The 23,113-nt window shown below is 52.7% G+C and overlaps 1 protein-coding gene across 11 annotated transcripts in view; it reads right to left on the bottom strand.

Moving 5' to 3' along the window:
* Nucleotides 1-23,113, bottom strand: part of MAP4 (microtubule associated protein 4) — a 205,132-nt gene that overhangs the window by 35,029 nt on the left and 146,990 nt on the right. The window lies entirely within an intron of this gene.

The raw sequence follows: 23,113 nt of genomic DNA, 5'->3' as shown, positions 1-23,113 counted from the left end.
ACAGCACCCTACCAATCCCACCGTGGCTCATTACCTGTAACCCCTACACAGCACCCTACCAATCCCACCGTGGCTCATTACCTGTAACCCCTACACAGCACCCTACCAATCCCACCGTGGCTAATTACCTGTAACCCCTACACAGCACTTTACCAATCCCACCGTGGCTAATTACCTGTAAGCTCTACACAGCACCCTACCAATCTCACCGTGGCTAATTACCTGTAAGCTCTACACAGCACCCTACCAATCCCACCATGGCTCATTACCTGTAACCCCTACACAGCACCCTACCAATCCCACCAGGGCTCATTACCTGTAAGCTCTACACAGCACCCTACCAATCCCACCATGGCTGATTACCTGTAAGCTCTACACAGCACCCTACCAATCCCACCATGGCTAATTACCTGTAAGCTCTACACAGCACCCTACCAATCCCACCATGGCTAATTACCTGTAAGCTCTACACAGCACCCTACCAATCCCACCATGGCTAATTACCTGTAAGCTCTACACAGCACCCTACCAATCCCACCATGGCTCATTACCTGTAAGCTCTACACAGCACCCTACCAATCCCACCGTGGCTCATTACCTGTAAGCCCCGCACTACACCCTTCTATTCCCAACCTGTCCCAACAGTCACAAACCATGGGCTACACAGCGTGCCCATCACCTCTTCTATGTCTTCCCTCCAAACATCACAACCGCAAACCTTGCTACTAAGCCTCTCCTGTGCCCCGACGCCACAAAACACGACTACCATACTCTCCCCCTGGTCATGTCACTCTGCCGCACCTCGCTCTGAAGATACTCCGCTCTGCTCTAAGACGCACTGAGGCCCATACACACTACCATGTTGTTCCACAGAGCCACACACCGCGCCCCACAATGCTAACCACAGCATCCATCCACGGCAGACACTGCCACCAACAGCATCAAGCATAAACTGCAGACGTTTCCCCGCCATACAGAGGGAGCACAACGAAACCTCACTGCACGCCATGCTGATTAGATGTTTACGGGTCATTCCGAAATCTCTAAAGGCGGCACTTCACAAGTCCTAGATAGGCATTAATAAATGGTAACGTCATAGAAAGGACATTGAGATATCCACGTGTGTGCTCCAATGGTCATTAACATTCAAAACCCAAGTTACAGATGTGTCCTCATATGTCATTGCTGCAGCCGTGCCAATCAGCGCAATGTGACTAGGACGCACCAAGAGACTGCGGATTAATGTGATATACGACACCTGTGTATCTGTGTGCGGCAGAGACTCTGAATCTGCATGTGAAGTGCTACTATGTAGCAGCCGCAGATTTTTTCCTAGACAAGTTCTGTTCTTTTCCTATAAAAGTTCAGTTGCACACAGATACACGATACTATGTCGCATATCAAATGAATCAATGCAGTCTCCTGATGCAGCTTAGTCACATTCCAATGCCACTAAGACAATTTTGGCAAAAAGAGTTCCCGGACACTAGCGGAGCTGTACGGGACCTGGCGGCTCACTCGCGCAGTGTACTGAGGCTTGATGTATGAGGACACATCTTTACATAATGTGTATTTTAATACTGTATCAAGTATTGAGTCCCTTGTGCCACCCCCACCCAACAGAGGTGGGCAACGCCTCTGTCTAAAAACAATCCATGTTACTGCGGAGACCGCGGAGTCGGCGGATGGCATAATATAAAACCCTGCTGCCCTGAATCCATTCACTCACTGCAGCCGCTGCACAGTCACAGGGAGAGAGGCAAGCTAGACTGAGCCTGTCACCAAGAATTATTTCCCATTCACGGCCCAGGTCAGGAAAATGTCAAACTCTCCAATGGAGATCCGCAAAGTGAATGGGAGCACAACATGCAGACTCTACACCAGAAAACTTTCCTAAAGAACAACTTTTACTCAACTCAAAAGCAGACTAATTTAAATTACACCTGGAGATAAAAAGCTACACAGACCCCTGCTACCCCTGGAGCTACACCGCCCCCTGTTCCACACCGCACCCTGCTCCCCCCCCCCCCCCCGGAGCTACACCGCCCCCTGCCCACCCCTGGAGCTACACCGCCCCCTGCCCCCCCCTGGAGCTACACCGCCCCCTGCTCCCCCCCCCCGGAGCTAACCGCCCCCTGCTTCACACCGCCCCCTGCTCCCGCCCCGGAGCTACACCGCACCCTGCTACCTACCCCCCCCCCCCCCCCCGGAGCTACACCGCCCCCTGCCCCCCCCTGGAGCTACACCGCACCCTGCTCCCCCCTGCCCCCCGGAGCTACACCGCACCCTGCTACCTCCCCGAAGCTACACCGCCCCCTGCCACCTCCCCCCCCCCCCCCCCCCCTGGAGCTACACCGCACCCTGCTACCCCCCCGGAGCTACACCGCCCCCTGCCACCCCACCCGGAGCTACACCGCACCCTGCTCCCCCCCCGGAGCTACACCGCACCCTGCCCCCCCTTCCCCCCCTGGAGCTACGCCGCCCCCTGCTCCCCCCTCCCCCCCGGAGCTACACCGCCCCCTGCTACCATACCCCCGAGCTACACCGCCCCCCAGCTACCGACCCCCCCCCCCCCCCCCCCCCGGAGCTACACCGCCCCCTGCCCCCTCCCCCCTGGAGCTACACCGCACCCTGCTACCCCCCCCGGAGCTACACCGCCCCCTGCTCCCCCCTCCCCCCCCGGAGCTACACCGCCCCCTGCTCCCCCCTCCCCCCCCCGGAGCTACACCGCCCCCTGCTTCACACCGCCCCCTGCTCCCGCCCCGGAGCTACACCGCACCCTGCTACCTAACCCCCCCCCCCCCCCCCCGGAGCTACACCGCCCCCTGCCCCCCCCTGGAGCTACACCGCACCCTGCTCCCCCCTGCCCCCCGGAGCTACACCGCACCCTGCTACCTCCCCGAAGCTACACCGCCCCCTGCCACCTCCCCCCCCCCCCCCCCTGGAGCTACACCGCACCCTGCTACCCCCCCGGAGCTACACCGCCCCCTGCCACCCCACCCGGAGCTACACCGCACCCTGCTCCCCCCCCGGAGCTACACCGCACCCTGCCCCCCCTTCCCCCCCTGGAGCTACGCCGCCCCCCCCTCCCCCCCGGAGCTACACCGCCCCCTGGAGCTACACCGCCCCCAGCTACCGACCCCCCCCCCCCCCCCCCCCCCGGAGCTACACCGCCCCCTGCCCCCTCCCCCCCGGAGCTACACCGCCCCCTGCTACCATACCCCCGAGCTACACCCCCCCTGGAGCTACACCTACACCGCCCCCAGCTACCGAACCCCCCCCCCCCCCCCCGGAGCTACACCGCCCCCTGCCCCCCCCCCCCCCTGGAGCTACACCGCCCCCTGCTACCCCCCCCCCCCTTGGAGCTACACCGCCCCCTGCTCCCCCCTCGAGCTACACCGCACCCTGCTACCCCCCGGAGCTACAACGCACCCTGCTCCCCGCCGGAGCTACAACGCACCCTGCTCCCCGCCGGAGCTACAACGCACCCTGCTCCCCGCCGGAGCTACAACGCACCCTGCTCCCCGCCGGAGCTACAACGCACCCTGCTCCCCGCCGGAGCTACAACGCACCCTGCTCCCCGCCGGAGCTACAACGCACCCTGCTCCCCGCCGGAGCTACAACGCACCCTGCTCCCCGCCGGAGCTACAACGCACCCTGCTCCCCGCCGGAGCTACAACGCACCCTGCTCCCCGCCGGAGCTACAACGCACCCTGCTCTCCCCCGGAGCTACAACGCACCCTGCTCTCCCCCGGAGCTACAACGCACCCTGCTCTCCCCCGGAGCTACAACGCACCCTGCTCCCCCGGAGCTACAACGCACCCTGCTCCCCCGGAGCTACATTGCACCCTGCTGCCCCCCGGAACTACAACGCACCCTGCTGCCCCCCTGGAGATCCACCGCCCCCTGCTCCCCCCCTGGAGATACACCGCCCCCCTGCTCCCCCCCTGGAGATACACCGCCCCCTGCACCGCACAAGGAAGTGCGGTAGGGAAACAGTAATAAACAAATGTAGCTTGAAATGTGCCGAAAATAAAAGGTTTTTGCCCCAGCTGTGATTTTTCTGAGCGAAGACATGGCCTATACCCAAAACGTCCGCAACTGTAAGACAGGTCATACACCATGATACAAAAATGGCCGCCATCTTCATATGAAGATAAAAGTAAAATAATTAAGTTACAGGCGTCACCACGCACAAAAACGACAATATCTTAAAAATAGTCAAGCAACCAATTCATTTAATTCTAGACCATTTGATACGGATCGACCTTCACAGTATTTACTACAACACAAAACTACCACCCGGGACGTCCACAGAACAGCCACCTGTGTGTACAGACTGTACTGTGATAGGACCTGGTCTCAGGCCATGCTGCCAGATCACCGTGAGGTAAATACGCCGCCATCTTACCCGCATTCTCCACTACACCCAGCTAAGAAACAAAGGAATGGGCGATGCCAGTCACCTTACAGACATGGGTCAGGAAAATACCTGCCATCTTATAGATAATGTCTCCGACTACACGTAACCCACCCTGCAAACACTAGTGGGAACTTCCCAACAACAGGATTTGAGGTGGGTTTTTTTTTTTAAAGAAAAATGACAAAAGCTAATCCAGAAATCATGCAGACCAATGCCAGAAACCTGACATATATTCTTATTGCTACAGCACCTGCATATTACACAGCCGTCCCTGCCCTGGCGTACAGTCTATATTCCTACACATCTTGTCAGAAGAACCAGCGCAGAGATGGGGAGAACATGCAAACCCTACACAGACAACGCACAGACACTGAAGCCATGACCCAGTGCTGCGAGGCGGGAATGCTGAACGAGAGTGGCACAGACAGATACAGCTAGAAGTCCACCCCTAAAGCAGGGGGATCCTTTAGCTCTGCTGCAATTTCCATAACGAGTTTGTGTGTTTGCAAATTCCAGATGACGATATTAATGCAATTAGAAGCATTTAGCCCCAACAGGTTTGCCCCCAGTGGAAGGAGCCTCCAGTCAGTCAGAAATATCCCAATGACCCCAGTATGGCCACTCACTATTACAACGCTTGTATGTACAATCTCATATGCTAAGCACACAACCAGCCAGTTAATATACTGTAATTATCCAAGTCCTTCTCCAGACCATGTTTCACATACCTACAGCTCCCGAGCAACCCGCCAAGATGACGCACGCACCCTTGCATTACCCTTACCCCTCAGCAACTGCAATCAGATGACAGATACTGGGAATAGGGCCTGCATACACGCAACACACAGGGACTGTTTCCTGCACACAATGTGGACCTGGATTTTCTCATCACGATCAGATCTGCGCTTACAGAGGCAGGCGGCCACGATGTACCTGAAGAGGGATGAATTTCTGATACGTGCATATGGCTTCTGCTGCGGATAGACAGGACATCCAGCACACTGCCGGGAAGCTACAGGTAGCAGCCTGCCATAGTTGCTGCCAGTTCCCCTTATATGATAATGGTTTATTAGGATGCTGACATGCAGTTCACCTCTTCACCACAGGGTGGCCCTATCTCACTTGGGATTGCCAAATCATCTCTGGAGGAACCAGGATAACAGCTGCAGTGGGCCCCGATGGGGTGACAACACAAAATGGAGGCTGAATCGCTGGCACTTAGCAGCTATATACACTGCTCAAAAAAATAAAGGGAACACTAAAATAACACATCCTAGATCTGAATGAATGAAATATTCTTATTAAATACTTTGTTCTTTACATAGTTGAATGTGCTGACAACAAAATCACACAAAAATTATCAATGGAAATCAAATTTATTAACCCATGGAGGTCTGGATTTGGAGTCACCCTCAAAATGAAAGTGGAAATACACACTACAGGCTGATCCAACTTTGATGTAATGTCCTTAAAACAAGTCAAAATGAGGCTCAGTAGTGTGTGTGGCCTCCACGTGCCTGTATGACCTCCCTACAACGCCTGGGCATGCTCCTGATGAGGTGGTGGATGGTCTCCCGAGGGATCTCCTTCCAAACCTGGACTAAAGCATCCACCAACTCCTGGACAGTCTGTGGTGTTGGTGGATGTAGCGAGATATGATGTCCCAGATGTGCTCAATTGGATTCAGGTCTGGGGAACGGGCTGGCCAGTCCATAGCACCAATGCCTTCGTCTTGCAGGAACTGCTGACACACTCCAGCCACATGAGGTCTAGCATTGTCTTGTATTAGGAGGAACCCAGGGCCAACTGCACCAGCATATGGTCTCACAAGGGGTCTGAGGATCTCATCTCGGTACCTAATGGCAGTCAGGCTCTCTCTGGCGAGCACATGGAGGGCTGTGCAGCCCCCCAAAGAAATGCTACCCCACACCATTACTGACTCACTGCCAAACCAGTCATGCTGGAGGATGTTGCAGGCAGCAGAACGTTCTCCTTGGCGTCTCCAGACTCTGTCATGTCTGTCACATGTGCTCAGTGAGAACCTGCTTTCATCTGTGAAGAGCACAGGGTGCCAGTGGCGAATTTGCCAATCTTGGTGTTCTCTGGCAAATGCCAAACGTCCTGCACGGTGTTGGGCTGTAAGCACAACCCCCACCTGTGGACGTCGGGCCCTCATACCACCCTCATGGAGTCTGTTTCTGATCGTTTGAGTAGACACATGCACATTTGTGGCTTGCTGGAGGTCATTTTGCAGGGCTCTGGCAGTGCTCCTCCTGTTCCTCCTTGCACAAAGGCGGAGGTCCTGCTGCTGGGTTGTTGCCCTCCTACGGCATCCTCCACGTCTCCTGATGTACTGGCCTGTCTCTTGGCAGCGCCTCCATGCTCAGGACACTACGCTGACAGACACAGCAAACCTTCTTGCCACAGCTCGCATTGATGTGCCATCCTGGATGAGCTGCACTACCTGAGCCACTTGTGTGGGTCGTAGACTCCGTCTCATGCTACCACTAGAGTGAAAGCACCGCCAGCTTTCAAAAGTGACCAAAACATCAGCCAGAAAGCATAGGAGCTGAGAAGTGGTCTGTGGTCACCACCTGCAGAACAACTCCTTTATTGGGGGTGTCTCGCTAATTGCCTATAATTCCCACCTGTTGTCTATTCCATTTGCACAACAGCATGTGAAATTGATGGTCAATCAGTGTTGCTTCCTAAGTGGACAGTTTTATTTCACAGAAGTGTGATTGACTTGGAGTTACATTGTGTTGTTTAAGTGTTCCCTTTATTTTTTGTAGCAGTGTACGTTGAAAAACACGAGGTGCATTTACTGTAATTCGACGGTCCTTACAGAAAGTACGATAGCGCCGGACTTGCAGACATGAGGAGGCGGTGACACTGCTAGATACCCTAAATCGTGCCACCAGCATATTTCCCAATTCCTCAGCTCTCCCTCTGACAAACACAGACAGGCAGTGGGGGGAAGCGCTCGCAGTATCCGTCTCGTACATATGGCGTTCCTGCTGAGCAGCTGGTACCATGCATAATAAAGGTACATCCAAGTGCCGGGATATTGGTGTTCCTGACTTGCTGAATGTGCATAAATCATTATATCACACCAGCCATGGACCTGTGCGAATATGCCACACGTGACTTCTTGTAGACCTGGGTGACCAGGAACTCTGCCGCCTCATCAAACTAGCTGCGCTACCCCCATAGTAATCATTAAGGCTGTAAACGTGCGCCAGAAGATAGATGGAAACCTAGGTACCGGGAACGGAAAGATTTTCCCATCATTCTTTCCCTGACCCGCATAGATGTACTGTATGTATGCAAGTAATTTCCTTGTTCCTAAACTTACCCCCCCATATAACGTGGCTGGGCCTTAGCCTCCCCGCTACGCAACGCAGACCTACACCCTATTCTTGCAATCTCACTGCATAGGACTGTTACACTGCCATCACCGACTGGTTAGAGAGAAGCAGCCCTGGCGGCGGTGATCCCCGGATGAGCCCTTTCCAAAGCTGGCTGACCTAGATTACAGGAGTCACACCACGGTGTCAGGCATCAGAGATCACTAGATTGCTGCTGGACACTGCACAGGCTGACCCCAGGATTAAATGCTGGACAGTCAGCCAGGAGCATTGGAGGCCTCTGTACTCGCCCAGCGGCCGGACAACGTACAGGTGCACTCAGCGAGGTAGCTGGACCCTGTCTGTAAAATAGCTGATTACAGTAAGGAGCTCCTGGTCCCGCAGAGGATAGAACAGGCATTCTACCACTCGCCTGGGACCTGCACCGATTTGCCCTGTTCTCAGGCACGAGTTTAGTAAATCTGATGTATACGGGAGGTGAGATGTCTGAAAATTAGAGGATTACGATCTCCACCTCATATGTTACATTACATCTACATCCCAAATTTTTATCCCACTTGGGGTGTAAATGTGATATTTCGGCAGGCACCCATTATACCACCAATTTACTCTGTACCGGGGTAGAACGGATACAAGTCACGTTCCTAAACAGCTTCTTATATCAGGCATAGTAACAGGAAAGACTTCAGCAGAAACATTAAAGTTATCCTGAGTAACGAAGCATCAGCCGGACGGTAATAGAAAAAAGGTCTGTGTGCAGTGCCCATCAACAGGACGACCCCCCCCAGTGATCACCACTTTGTTCCAAATATACTCTGCGCTGCTCACCTCATTACAGCAGTATGTATAGTCACGTTGTAGTGTCCTGGGGGTTGTGTGTGTGTGAAATGTAACCACTTTGTAACACCTTTAAAAAGAAAAAAACAAACAAACCAAAAGGACAAAAAAATAAGATTTTACTTACCGGTAAATCTATTTCTCGTAGTCCGTAGTGGATGCTGGGGACTCCGTAAGGACCATGGGGATAGACGGGCTCCGCAGGAGACATGGGCACTTTAAGAAAGAATTTAGGTTCTGGTGTGCACTGGCTCCTCCCTCTAAGCCCCTCCTCCAGACCTCCGTTAGAGAAACTGTGCCCAGAAGAGCTGACAGTACAAGGAAAAGATTTTGGTAATCTAGGGCAAGATTCATACCAGCCACACCAATCACACCGTATAACATGTGATAACAACCAGTTAACAGTATGACAAATAACAGAGCATCAGGTCAAACCCTGATGCAACCATAACTTAACCCTTATTGAAGCAATAACTATATACAAGTATTGCAGAAGAAGTCTGCAATTGGGACGGGCGCCCAGCATCCACTACGGACTACGAGAAATAGATTTACCGGTAAGTAAAATCTTATTTTCTCTAACGTCCTAGTGGATGCTGGGGACTCCGTAAGGACCATGGGGATTATACCAAAGCTCCCAAACGGGCGGGAGAGTGCGGAAATCTCTGCAGCACCGATAGAGCAAACACAAGGTCCTCCTCAGCCAGGGTATCAAACTTGTAGAACTTTGCAAAAGTGTTTGAACCTGACCAAGTAGCCGCTCGGCAAAGCTGTAATGCCGAGACCCCTCGGGCAGCCGCCCAAGAAGAGCCCACCTTCCTAGTGGAATGGGCCTTAACTGATTTTGGCAGCGGCAATCCAGCCGCAGAATGAGCCTGCTGAATCGTGTTACAGATCCAGCGAGCAATAGTTTGCTTTGAAGCAGGAGCACCAAGCTTGTTGGAAGCATACAGGATAAACAAAGACTCTGTTTTCCTGACCCTAGCCGTTCTGGCTACATAAACCTTCAAAGCCCTGACCACATCAAGCAACTCGGAATCCTCCAAGTCAGTAGTAGCCACAGGCACCACAATAGGTTGGTTTATATGAAAGGATGAAACCACTTTCGGCAGAAATTGTGGACGGGTCCGCAATTCTGCTCTATCCGCATGGAAAACCAGATAGGGGCTTTTGTGTGACAAAGCCGCCAACTGACACACGCCTAGCCGAAGCCAAGGCTAATAGCATGACCACCTTCCACGTGAGATATTTCAACTCCACCGTTTTGAGTGGTTCAAACCAGTGGGATTTTAGGAAACTCAACACCACGTTAAGATCCCAAGGTGCCACTGGAGGCACAAAAGGGGGCTGAATATGCAGCACTCCCTTTACAAACGTCTGAACTTCAGGTAGAGAAGCCAACTCTTTTTGAAAGAAAATGGATAGGGCCGAAATCTGGACCTTAATGGAACCCAAATTTAGGCCCAAATTCACTCCGGACTGTAGCGGCTACTTGGTCAGGTTCAAACAGGGCGTTGTATATGGCCCTTAGTTCCAGGATGTTGATGTGAAGGCAAGTCTCTTGACTTGACCACAGACCTTGGAAATTTCTTCCCTGTGTGACTGCACCCCAACCTCGGAGGCTTGCGTCCGTGGTCACCAGGACCCAGTCCTGATGCCGAATCTGCGGCCTCGAGAAGGTGAGCGCTCTGTAGCCACCACAGGAGTGACACCCTGGCCCTGGGGGATAGGGTGATTAACCGATGCATCTGAAGATGTGATCCGGACCACTTGTCCAGTAAGTCCCATTGAAAAGTCCTCGCATGGAACCTGCCGAAGGGAATGGCCTCGTATGATGCCACCATCTTTCCCAGGACACGAGTGCAGTGATGCACTGACACCTGTTTTGGTTTTAATAGGTTCCTGACCAGTGTCATGAGTTCCTGAGCTTTCTCCATCAGGACATAAACCCTTTTCTGGTCTGTGTCTAGAATCATGCCCAGGAAAGGCAGACGAGTCGTAGGGACCAACTGCGACTTTGGAATATTTAGAATCCAGCCGTGTTGCCGTAACACTTCCAGAGAAAGTGCTACGCTGATCAGCAACTGCTCTCTTGATCTCTCTTTTATGAGGAGATCGTCCAAGTATGGGATAATTGTGACTCCTTGCTTCCGCAGGAGTACCATCATTTCCGCCATTACCTTGATAAATATTCTCGGTGCCGTGGAGAGACCAAACGGCAACGTCTGAAATTGGTAATGACAATCCTGTACCACAAATCTGAGGTACGCCTCATGAGGTGGATAAATGGGGACATGAAGGTATGCATCCTTTATGTCCAGAGACACCATAAAATCCCCCCCTTTCAGGCTTGCGATGACCGCTCTCGGCGATTCCATCTTGAACTTGAATTTTTCAGGTATATGTTCAGGGATTTTAAATTCAATATGGGTCTGACCGAACCGTCCGGTTTCGGGACTACAAACATGGTCGAATAATAACCCTTTCCTTGTTGAAGGAGGGGAACCTTGACCACCACCTGTTGAAGATACAATTTGTGAATTGCAGTTAACACTATTTCCCTCTCGTGGGGGGAAGCTGGCAGGGCCGATTTGAGGTATCGATGAGGGGGCATCTCCTCGCATTCCAGCTTGTATCCCTGAGACACAATCTCTATTGCCCAGGGATGCAACTGGGAGTGAACCCACTTGTGGCTGAAATTTCGAAGACGTGCCCCCACCGGGCCTAGCTCCGCTTGTGGAGCCCCAGCGTCATGCGGTGGATTTTGTAGAGGCCGGGGAGGACTTCTGTTTCTGGGAACTAGCTGTGTTGTGCAGCTTCTTTCCTCTGCCCCTGCCTCTGGCAAGAAAGGACGCACCTCGGACTTTCTTGTTTTTCTGTGATCGAAAGGACTGCATTTGATAATACGGTGCTCTCTTAGGCTGTGAGGAAACATATGGCAAAAAATTTGACTTTCCAGCAGTAGCTGTGGAGACCAGGTCCGAGAGACCCTCCCCAAACAATTCCTCACCCGTGTAAGGTAAAACCTCCATATGCCTTTTTGAGTCGGCATCACCTGTCCATTGCAGAGTCCACAGGACCCTTCTGGCAGAAAATGACATAGCATTTATTCTAGAGCCCAGTAGACCAGGGGTTCTCAAACTCGGTCCTCGGGAGCCCACACAGTGCATGTTTTGCAGGTAACCCAGCAGGTGCACAGGTGTATTAATTACTCACTGACACATTTAAAAGGTCCACAGGTGGAGCTAATTATTTCACTTGCGATTCTGTGAGGAGACCTGCAAAACATGCACCGTGTGGGGTCCTGAGGACAGAGTTTGAGAACCTCTGCAGTAGACTAATGTCTCTTTGAGCATCTCTCATATATAGGACAGCGTCTTTAATATGCCCCAAGGTCAACAATATACAGTAGTATCCTTCTCTAAGGTATCAATTTCCTCAGACACGGTATCCGTCCATGCTGCTACAGCACTACACACCCAGGCCGACGCGATCGCCGGCCTCAGTAAGGTACCTGAGTGTGTATAAATGGACTTCAGGGTAACCTCCTGTTTGCGATCCGCAGCATCTTTGAGGGTAGCCGTATCCTGTGACGGCAGGGCTACCTTCTTGGATAAGCGTGTTAAAGCTTTGTCCACCCTAGGGGAGGATTCCCATCGTAACCTGTCCGTTGGCGGGAAAGGATACGCCATAAGAATCCTTTTGGAAATCTGCAGTTTTTTATCTGGAGATTCCCAAGCCTTTTCACATAACTCATTTAGCTCATGTGAGGGGGGAAAGGTTACCTCCGGCTTCTTTCCCTTATACATGTGTACCCTCTTGTCAGGGACTGGGATTTCCTCTGTGATGTGCAACACATACTTAATTGCTATAATCCTATAACGGATGGATTTAGCCAATTTTGGCTGTAACTTTGCATCATCGTAATCGACACTGGAGTCAGAATCCATGTCGGTATCTGTGTCAACAATTTGGGATAGTGGGCGCTTCTGAGACCCTGACGGCCTCTGCGACATAGGATCAGGCACGGGTTGGGACCCTGACTGTCCTGAGGCTTCAGCTCTTTCTAACCTTTTATGCAAGGAATTAACATTATCATTTAAAACCTTCCACACATCCATCCAATCAGGTGTCGGCGCCGTTGGCGGAGACACCACATTCACTTGCTCCCGCTCTGCTTCCACATAGCCTTCCTCATCAGACATGTCGACACAAGCGTACCGACACACCACACACACAGGGAATGCCCTTTTTGAAGACCGTTCCCCCCACAAGGCCCTTTGGAGAGACAGAGAGAGAGTATGCCAGCACACACCCCAGCGCTATCAACCCAGGAATAACACAGTAACTTAATGTTAACCCAGTAGCTGCTGTTTATAGATTGATATTTGCGCCTAATTATGTGCCCCCCCTCTCTTTTTACCCTCTTCTACCGTGTATCTGCAGGGGAGAGCCTGGGGAGCTTCCTCTCAGCGGAGCTGTGGAGAAAAAAATGGCGCTGGTGAGTGCTGAGGAAGAAGCTCCGCCCCCTCGGCGGCGGGCTTCTGTCCCGCTTAAAATAAGATTTTACTCACCGGTAAATCTATTTCTCATAGTCCGTAGTGGATGCTGGGAACTCCGTAAGGACCATGGGGAATAGCGGCTCCGCAGGAGACTGGGCACAACTAAAAGAAAGCTTTTAGACTACCTGGTGTGCACTGGCTCCTCCCACTATGACCCTCCTCCAAGCCTCAGTTAGGATACTGTGCCCGGAAGAGCTGACACAATAAGGAAGGATTTGGAATCCCAGGTAAGACTCATACCGGCCACACCAGCCACACCGTATAACTCGTGATACTATACCCAGTTAACAGTATGAAATATAACTGAGCCTCTCAACAGATGGCTCAACAATAACCCTTAGTTAGGCAATAACTACATACAAGTATTGCAGACAATCCGCACTTGGGATGGGCGCCCAGCATCCACTACGGACTACGAGAAATAGATTTACCGGTGAGTAAAATCTTATTTTCTCTGACGTCCTAGTGGATGCTGGGAACTCCGTAAGGACCATGGGGATTATACCAAAGCTCCCAAACGGGCGGGAGAGTGCGGATGACTCTGCAGCACCGAATGAGAGAACTCAAGGTCCTCCTCAGCCAGGGTATCAAATTTGTAGAATTTTGCAAACGTGTTTGCCCCTGACCAAGTTGCAGCTCGGCAAAGTTATAAAGCCGAGACCCCTCGGGCAACCGCCCAAGATGAGCCCACTTTCCTCGTGGAATGGGCTTTTACTGATTTAGAATGCGGCAATCCAGCCGCAGAATGCTCCAGCTGAATTGTGCTACAAATTCAGAGAGCAATAGTCTGCTTAGAAGCAGGAGCACCTATTTTGTTGGGTGCCTACAGGATAAAAAGCGAGTAAGTTTTCCTGACTCCAGCCGTCCTGGAAATATAAATTTTTAAAGGCCCTGACTACGTCCAGTAACGTGGAATCTTCCAAGTCCCTAGTAGCCGCAGGCACTACAATAGGTTGGTTTAAGTGAAAAGCTGATACCACCTTAGGGAGAAACTGGGGACGAGTCCTCAATTCTGCCCTATCCATATGGAAAATCAGATAAGGGCTTTTACATGACAAAGCCGCCAATTCTGACACACGCCTGGCCGAAGCCAAGGCCAATAACATGACCACTTTCCACGTGAGATATTTCAAATCCACAGTTTTAAGTGGCTCAAACCAATGTGATTTTAGGAAACTCAACACCACGTTTGAGATCCCAAGGTGCCACAGGAGGCACAAAAGGGGGCTGAATATGTAGCACTCCCTTTACAAATGTCTGAACTCCAGGCAGTGAAGCCAGTTCTTTCTGGAAGAAAATCGATAGAGCCGAAATCTGGACCTTAATGGAACCCAAGTTTAGGCCCATAGTCACTCCGGACTGTAGGAAGTGCAGAAAACGACCCAGCTGAAATTCCTCTGTTGGGGCCTTCCTGGCCTCACACCACGCAACATATTTTCGCCAAATACGGTGATAATGGTTTGCGGTTACTTCTTTCCTGGCTTTTATCAGCGTAGGAATGACTTCCTCCGGAATGCCTTTTCCTTTAGGATCCGGAATTCAACCGCCATGCCGTCAAACGCAGCCGCGGTAAGTCTTGGAACAGACAGGGCCCCTGCTGTAGCAGATCCTGTCTGAGCGGTAGAGGCCATGGGTCCTCTGATATCATTTCTTCAAGTTCTGGGTACCAAGCTCTTCTTGGCCCATCCGGAACCACGAGTATCGTTCTTACTCCTCGTTTTCTTATTATTCTCAGTACCTTTGGTATGAGAGGCAGAGGAGGGAATACATAAACTGACTGGTACACCCACGGTGTCATTAGAGCGTCCACAGCTATTGCCTGAGGGTCCCTTGACCTGGCGCAATATCTAGTTTTTTGTTTAGGCGGGACGCCATCATGTCCACCTGTGGCCTTTCCCAACGGTTTACCAACAGTTGGAAGACTTCTGGATGAAGTCCCCACTCTCCCGGGTGTAGGTCGTGTCTGCTGAGGAAGTCTGCTTCCCAGTTGTCCACTCCCGGAATGAACACTGCTGACAGTGCTAGGACGTGATTCTCCGCCCATCGGAGAATCCTTGTGGCTTCTGTCATCGCCATCCTGCTTCTTGTGCCGCCCTGTCGGTTTATAAGGGCGACTGCCGTGATGTTGTCTGATTGGATCAGTACCGGCTGGTTTTGAAGCAGAGGCCTTGCCAGACTTAGGGCATTGTAAATGGCCCTCAGTTCCAGAATATTTATGTGTAGGGACGACTCATGACTTGACCAAAGTCCTTGGAAATTTCTTCCCTGTGTGACTGCCCCCCAGTCTCGAAGGCTGGCATCCGTGGTTACCAGGACCCAGTCCTGTATGCCGAATCTGCGGCCCTCTTGAAGATGAGCACTCTGCAGCCACCACAGTAGAGATACCCTGGTCCTTGGAGACAGGGTTATCAGCCGATGCATCTGAAGATGCGATCCCGACCACTTGTCCAAGAGGTCCCACTGAAAGGTGCTTGCATGGAACCTGCCGAATGGAATTTTGCTTCGTAAGAAGCTACCATTTTTCCCAGGACTCGTGTGCAGTGATGCACCGATACCTGTTTTGGTTTCAGGAGGTCTCTGACTAGAGATGACAGCTCCTTGGCTTTCTCCTGCGGGAGAAACCCTTTTTTTCTGTTCTGTGTCCAGAACCATTCCCAGGAACAGTAGGCGTGTGGTAGGAACCAGCTGTGACTTTGGAATGTATAGAATCCATCCGTGCTGTTGTAGCACTTCCCGAGATAGTGCTACTCCGACCAACAACTGCTCCTTGGACCTTGCCTTTATAAGGAGATCGTCCAAGTACGGGATAATTAAAACTCCCTTTTTTCGAAGGAGTATCATCATTTCTGCCATTACCTTGGTAAAGACCCTCGGTGCCGTGGACAGTCCAAACGGCAGTGTTTGGAATTGGTAATGGCAATCCTGTACCCCAAATCTGAGGTACTCCTGGTGAGGATGGTAAATGGGGACATGTAGGTAAGCATCCTTGATGTCCAGGGATACCATGTAATCCCCCTGCTCCAGGCTTGCAATAATCGCCCTGAGCGATTCCATCTTGAACTTGAATTTTTTTATGTATGTGTTCAAGGATTTCAAATTTAAAATGGGTCTCACCGAACCGTCCGGTTTCGGTACCACAAACAGTGTAGAATAGTAACCCCGTCCTTGTTGAAGTAGGGGCACCTTGACTATCACCTGCTGGGAATACAGCTTGTGTGAGCGATCCCACTGATCGCTGAAATTTTTGAGGCGGCCCCCCACCGTACCTGGCTACGCCTGTGGAGCCCCCGCGTCATGCGGTGGACTCAGAGTAAGCGGGGGAAAAATTTTGATTCTGGGAACTGGCTGACTGGTGCAGCTTTTTCCCTCTTCCCTCGTCTCTGTGCAGAAAGGAAGCGCCTTTGATAATACAGTGCTTTCTTAGGCTGTGAGGAAACCTGAGGTAAAAAAATTTTCTTCCCAGCTGTTGCTGTGGATACGAGGTCCCAGAGACCATCCCCAAACAATTCCTCACCCTTATAAGGCTCTATGTGCCTTTTAAAGTCAGCATCACCTGTCCAGTGTCGGGTCTCTAATACCCTCCTGACAGAATGGACATTGCATTAATTCTGGATGTCAGCCGGCAAAATATCCCTCTGTGCATCCCTCATATATAAGACGACGTCTTATGTTCGCAAAATAGTATCCCTGTTTGACAGGGTTACAGACCACGCTGCATCAGCACTATCTGCAGGTCTCAGTCTAGTACCTGAGTGTGTAAATACAGACTTCAGGATAGCCTCCTGCTTTTTATCAGCAGGTACCTTCAAAGTGGCCGTATCCTAAGACGGCAGTGCCACCTTTTTTGACAAACGTGTGAGCGCCTTATCCACCCTAGGGGATATCTCCCAGCGTAACTTATCCTCTGGCGGGAAAGGGTACGCCATCAGTAACTTTATAGAAATTACCAGTTTCTTATCGGGGCAACCCACGCTTTTTCACACTTCATTCACTCATTTGATAGGGGAACAAAACACTGCCTGCTTTTTCTCCCCAAACATAAAACCCTTTTTTAGTGGTACTTGGGTTAATGTCAGAAATGTGTAACACATTTTTTATTGCCGGGATCATGTAACGGATCTTCCTAGTGGATTGTGTATATGTCTCAACCTCGTCGACACTGGAGTCAGACTCCGTGTCGACATCTGTGTCTGCCATCTGAGGGAGCGGGCGTTTTTGAGCCCCTGATGGCCTTTGAGACGCCTGGGCAGGCGCGGGCTGAGAAGCCGGCTGTCCCATAGCTGTTACGTCATCCAGCCTTTTATGTAAGGAGTTGACACTGTCGGTTTATACCTTCCACCTATCCATCCACTCTGGTGTCGGCCCCACAGGGGGCGACATCACATTTATCGGCATCTGCTCTGCCATCACATAAGCCTCCTCATCAAACGTGTCGACACAGCCGTACCGACACACCGCACACACACAGGGAATGCTCTGAGGACAGGACCCCACACAGCCCTTTGGGGAGACAGAGAGAGAGTATGCCAGCACACACCAGAGCGCTATATAATTTAGGGATTAACACTATATTGAGTGAATTTTTCCCAATAGCTGCTTGTATATACAATATTGCGCCTAAATTTAGTGCCCCCCCCTCTCTTTTTAACCCTTTGAGCCTGCAAACTACAGGGGAGAGCCTGGGGAGCTGTCTTCCAGCTGTACTGTGAAGAGAAAATGGCGCCAGTGTGCTGAGAGAGATAGCTCCGCCCCTTTTTCGCGGACTTCTCCCGCTTTTTTATGGATTCTGGCAGGGGTATTTATCACATATATAGCCTCTGGGGCTATATATTGTGATATATTTGCCAGCCAAGGTGTTTTTATTGCTGCTCAGGGCGCCCCCCCCAGCGCCCTGCACCCTCAGTGACCGGAGTGTGAAGTGTGCATGAGGAGCAATGGCGCACAGCTGCAGTGCTGTGCGCTACCTTGGTGAAGACTGATGTCTTCTGCCGCCGATATTCCGGACCTCTTCTTGCTTCTGGCTCTGTAAGGGGGACGGCGGCATGGCTCCGGGAACGAACACCAAGGCCAGTTCCATGCGGTCGATCCCTCTGGAGCTAATGGTGTCCAGTAGCCTAAGAAGCCCAAGCTAGCTGCAAGCAGGTAGGTTCGCTTCTTCTCCCCTTAGTCCCTCGATGCAGTGAGCCTGTTGCCAGCAGGTCTCACTGTAAAATAAAAAACCTAAAATAAACTTTCTTTCTAGGAGCTCAGGAGAGCCCCTAGTGTGCATCCAGCTCGGCCGGGCACAGAAATCTAACTGAGGCTTGGAGGAGGGTCATAGTGGGAGGAGCCAGTGCACACCAGGTAGTCTAAAAGCTTTCTTTTAGTTGTGCCCAGTCTCCTGCGGAGCCGCTATTCCCCATGGTCCTTACGGAGTTCCCAGCATCCACTAGGACGTCAGAGAAATATGCAATTTTTGGCGGGGGCTCATACATATATACAGTGCCCAGCTGTATATATGTTTAACTTTTGCCAAAAGAGGTCCCAAATGCTGCCCAGGGCGCCCCCCCCCCCCCCCCTGCGCCCTGCACCCTTACAGTGACCGGAGTATGTGAGGTGTGTGGGAGCAATGGCGCACAGCTGCAGTGCTGTGCGTTACCTTAGTGAAGAACGGAGTCTTCTGCCGCCTGTGAAGTCTTCTTGCTTCTCATACTCACCCGGCTTCTGTCTTCTGGCTCTGCGAGGGGGACGGCGGCACGGCTCTGGGATCGGACGGCGAGGGTGAGATCCTGCGTACGATCCCTCTGGAGCTAATGGTGTCCAGTAGCCTAAGAAGCAGAACCTAGCTTCAGAGAGTAGGGCTGCTTCTCTCCCCTCAGTCCCACGATGCAGGGAGTCTGTTGCCAGCAGAGCTCCCTGAAAATAAAAAACCTAACAAAATACTTTCTCTCAGCAAACTCAGGAGAGCTCACTGAAAAACACCCAGCTCGTCTGGGCACAGTATCAAACTGAGGTCTGGAGGAGGGGCATAGAGGGAGGAGCCAGTGCACACCAGAACCTAAATTCTTTCTTAAAGTGCCCAAGTCTCCTGCGGAGCCCGTCTATCCCCATGGTCCTTACGGAGTCCCCAGCATCCACTAGGACGTTAGAGAAAAAAAGAAGAAGAAAAGAATAACACAGTAAACAGTAAAGCTGGCGACACCCCGAATGATGCTTTCATTTAACTTCTCATTCAAGTTAAGCTCACAAGTGGGCTGCCAAATGATATAAGATGCCCATTCACCCTGTGCCACCTGGGCACTTACATAACCACAGCCCCCAACCAATGCATAATTACTGCAAGAGGAACACTATTTGGGGTATCCGTTGTATCCGTCTTATACAGTATATGGAGCAGGACTACGCAAAATGTGCCCGAGATGCATGGACTGCAATAAGGTGAGTATAGGTGACAATATGTAGACACCATGTCACAGCACTGAGGTCATGGGTTCGATTCCCAGCATGGCCCTATATGTGTGGAGTTTGTATATTCTCCTCATGCTTGCGTAGGTTTCCGCTGGGTGCTCGAATTTACTTCCACAATCCAAAAAGGTAGGTTAATTGGCACCAACAAAAATGAACCCTCATGTGAATGTGTCGGTGTGTACATGTGGTAGGGAATATAGAGTGTAAGCTCCGCTGGGGCAGGGACTGATGTGATTGGCCAAATATTCTCTGTACAGCTGCGGAATAGGTGTGCGCTATATAAATAACAATGCTGCCACTTCCTTCCTGTAGCATGCCACCACATTCACTGCCCATTACAAGTACAGACACTTGGCTAGATCAGCAGTCTCCCACACAAATACAGGAGATGGGGGGGGGGGGGGGGGAAATAACTCACTGCACCTCTCTCTATGAAAGGTCTCCCCTTCATATTATACATCACATCACATGTGATGCTCTGGCTGGTGGTACTGTAACTGCGCAAGACATGTTATGGCACTGGCGTGTCACAGGCAGGATTACCCTTCATTTAACAATGGCACAGGATACTGCATGTTACTGAGCACCTGTTGCAAGGGCAGGGGGAGCGTATCACCTGTAAGAGCAGGTAGAGGGCAGGGGGGAGCGTATCACCTGTAAGAGCAGGTAGAGGGCAGGGGGAGCGTATCACCTGTAAGAGCAGGTAGAGGGCAGGGGGAGCGTATCACCTGTAAGAGCAGGTAGAGGGCAGGGGGGAGCGTATCACCTGTAAGAGCAGGTAGAGGGCAGGGGGAGCGTATCACCTGTAAGAGCAGGTAGAGGGCAGGGGGGAGCGTATCACCTGTAAGAGCAGGTAGAGGGCAGGGGGGAGCGTATCACCTGTAAGAGCAGGTAGAGGGCAGGGGGGAGCGTATCACCTGTAAGAGCAGGTAGAGGGCAGGGGGGAGCGTATCACCTGTAAGAGCAGGTAGAGGGCAGGGGGGAGCGTATCACCTGTAAGAGCAGGTAGAGGGCAGGGGGAGCGTATCACCTGTAAGAGCAGGTAGAGGGCAGGGGGGAGCGTATCACCTGTAAGAGCAGGTAGAGGGCAGGGGGGAGCGTATCACCTGTAAGAGCAGGTAGAGGGCAGGGGGGAGCGTATCACCTGTAAGAGCAGGTAGAGGGCAGGGGGGAGCGTATCACCTGTAAGAGCAGGTAGAGGGCAGGGGGGAGCGTATCACCTGTAAGAGCAGGTAGAGGGCAGGGGGGAGCGTATCACCTGTAAGAGCAGGTAGAGGGCAGGGGGAGCGTATCACCTGTAAGAGCAGGTAGAGGGCAGGGGGGAGCGTATCACCTGTAAGAGCAGGTAGAGGGCAGGGGGGAGCGTATCACCTGTAAGAGCAGGTAGAGGGCAGGGGGGAGCGTATCACCTGTAAGAGCAGGTAGAGGGCAGGGGGGAGCGTATCACCTGTAAGAGCAGGTAGGGGAGGGGGAGCGTATCACCTGTAAGAGCAGGTAGAGGGCAGGGGGGAGCGTATCACCTGTAAGAGCAGGTAGAGGGCAGGGGGGAGCGTATCACCTGTAAGAGCAGGTAGGGGAGGGGGACCGTATCACCTGTAAGAGCAGGTAGAGGGCAGGGGGGAGCGTATCACCTGTAAGAGCAGGTAGGGGAGGGGGAGCGTATCACCTGTAAGAGCAGGTAGAGGGCAGGGGGGAGCGTATCACCTGTAAGAGCAGGTAGAGGGCAGGGGGGAGCGTATCACCTGTAAGAGCAGGTAGAGGGCAGGGGGGAGCGTATCACCTGTAAGAGCAGGTAGAGGGCAGGGGGGAGCGTATCACCTGTAAGAGCAGGTAGAGGGCAGGGGGGAGCGTATCACCTGTAAGAGCAGGTAGGGGAGGGGGAGCGTATCACCTGTAAGAGCAGGTAGAGGGCAGGGGGGAGCGTATCACCTGTAAGAGCAGGTAGAGGGCAGGGGGGAGCGTATCACCTGTAAGAGCAGGTAGAGGGCAGGGGGGAGCGTATCACCTGTAAGAGCAGGTAGAGGGCAGGGGGGAGCGTATCACCTGTAAGAGCAGGTAGGGGAGGGGGAGCGTATCACCTGTAAGAGCAGGTAGGGGAGGGGGAGCGTATCACCTGTAAGAGCAGGTAGAGGGCAGGGGGGAGCGTATCACCTGTAAGAGCAGGTAGAGGGAGGGGGAGCGTATCACCTGTAAGAGCAGGTAGAGGGCAGCGGGAGCGTATCACCTGTAAGAGCAGGTAGAGGGCAGCGTATCACCTGTAAGAGCGGGTAGAGGGTAGCGGAGCGTATCACCTGTAAGAGCAGGTAGGGGAGGGGGAGCGTATCACCTGTAAGAGCAGGTAGAGGGCAGGGGGGAGCGTATCACCTGTAAGAGCAGGTAGAGGGCAGGGGGGAGCGTATCACCTGTAAGAGCAGGTAGAGGGAGGGGGAGCGTATCACCTGTAAGAGCAGGTAGAGGGCAGCGGGAGCGTATCACCTGTAAGAGCAGGTAGAGGGCAGCGTATCACCTGTAAGAGCGGGTAGAGGGTAGCGGGAGCGTATCACCTGTAAGAGCAGGTAGGGGAGGGGGAGCGTATCACCTGTAAGAGCAGGTAGAGGGCAGGGGGGAGCGTATCACCTGTAAGAGCAGGTAGAGGGCAGGGGGGAGCGTATCACCTGTAAGAGCAGGTAGAGGGCAGGGGGGAGCGTATCACCTGTAAGAGCAGGTAGAGGGCAGCGTATCACCTGTAAGAGCGGGTAGAGGGTAGCGGGAGCGTATCACCTGTAAGAGCAGGTAGGGGAGGGGGAGCGTATCACCTGTAAGAGCAGGTAGAGGGCAGGGGGGAGCGTATCACCTGTAAGAGCAGGTAGAGGGCAGAGGGGAGCGTATCACCTGTAAGAGCAGGTAGAGGGCAGGGGGGAGCGTATCACCTGTAAGAGCAGGTAGAGGGCAGAGGGGAGCGTATCACCTGTAAGAGCAGGTAGGGGAGGGGGAGCGTATCACCTGTAAGAGCAGGTAGAGGGCAGGGGGGAGCGTATCACCTGTAAGAGCAGGTAGGGGAGGGGGACCGTATCACCTGTAAGAGCAGGTAGAGGGCAGGGGGGAGCGTATCACCTGTAAGAGCAGGTAGAGGGCAGGGGGGAGCGTATCACCTGTAAGAGCAGGTAGGGGAGGGGGAGCGTATCACCTGTAAGAGCAGGTAGAGGGCAGGGGGGAGCGTATCACCTGTAAGAGCAGGTAGAGGGCAGAGGGGAGCGTATCACCTGTAAGAGCAGGTAGAGGGCAGGGGGGAGCGTATCACCTGTAAGAGCAGGTAGAGGGCAGGGGGGAGCGTATCACCTGTAAGAGCAGGTAGAGGGAGGGGGAGCGTATCACCTGTAAGAGCAGGTAGAGGGCAGCGGGAGCGTATCACCTGTAAGAGTAGGTAGAGGGTGGCGCATCACCTGTAAGAGCAGGTAGGGGAGGGGGAGCGTATCACCTGTAAGAGCAGGTAGGGG

The sequence above is a fragment of the Pseudophryne corroboree genome, chromosome 5, assembly GCF_028390025.1.
Source record: "Pseudophryne corroboree isolate aPseCor3 chromosome 5, aPseCor3.hap2, whole genome shotgun sequence".
Classification (NCBI taxonomy): domain Eukaryota; kingdom Metazoa; phylum Chordata; class Amphibia; order Anura; family Myobatrachidae; genus Pseudophryne; species Pseudophryne corroboree.
The sequence above is the reverse complement of the archived record's forward strand: the minus strand, read 5'-3'. Positions and strand labels throughout refer to the sequence as shown.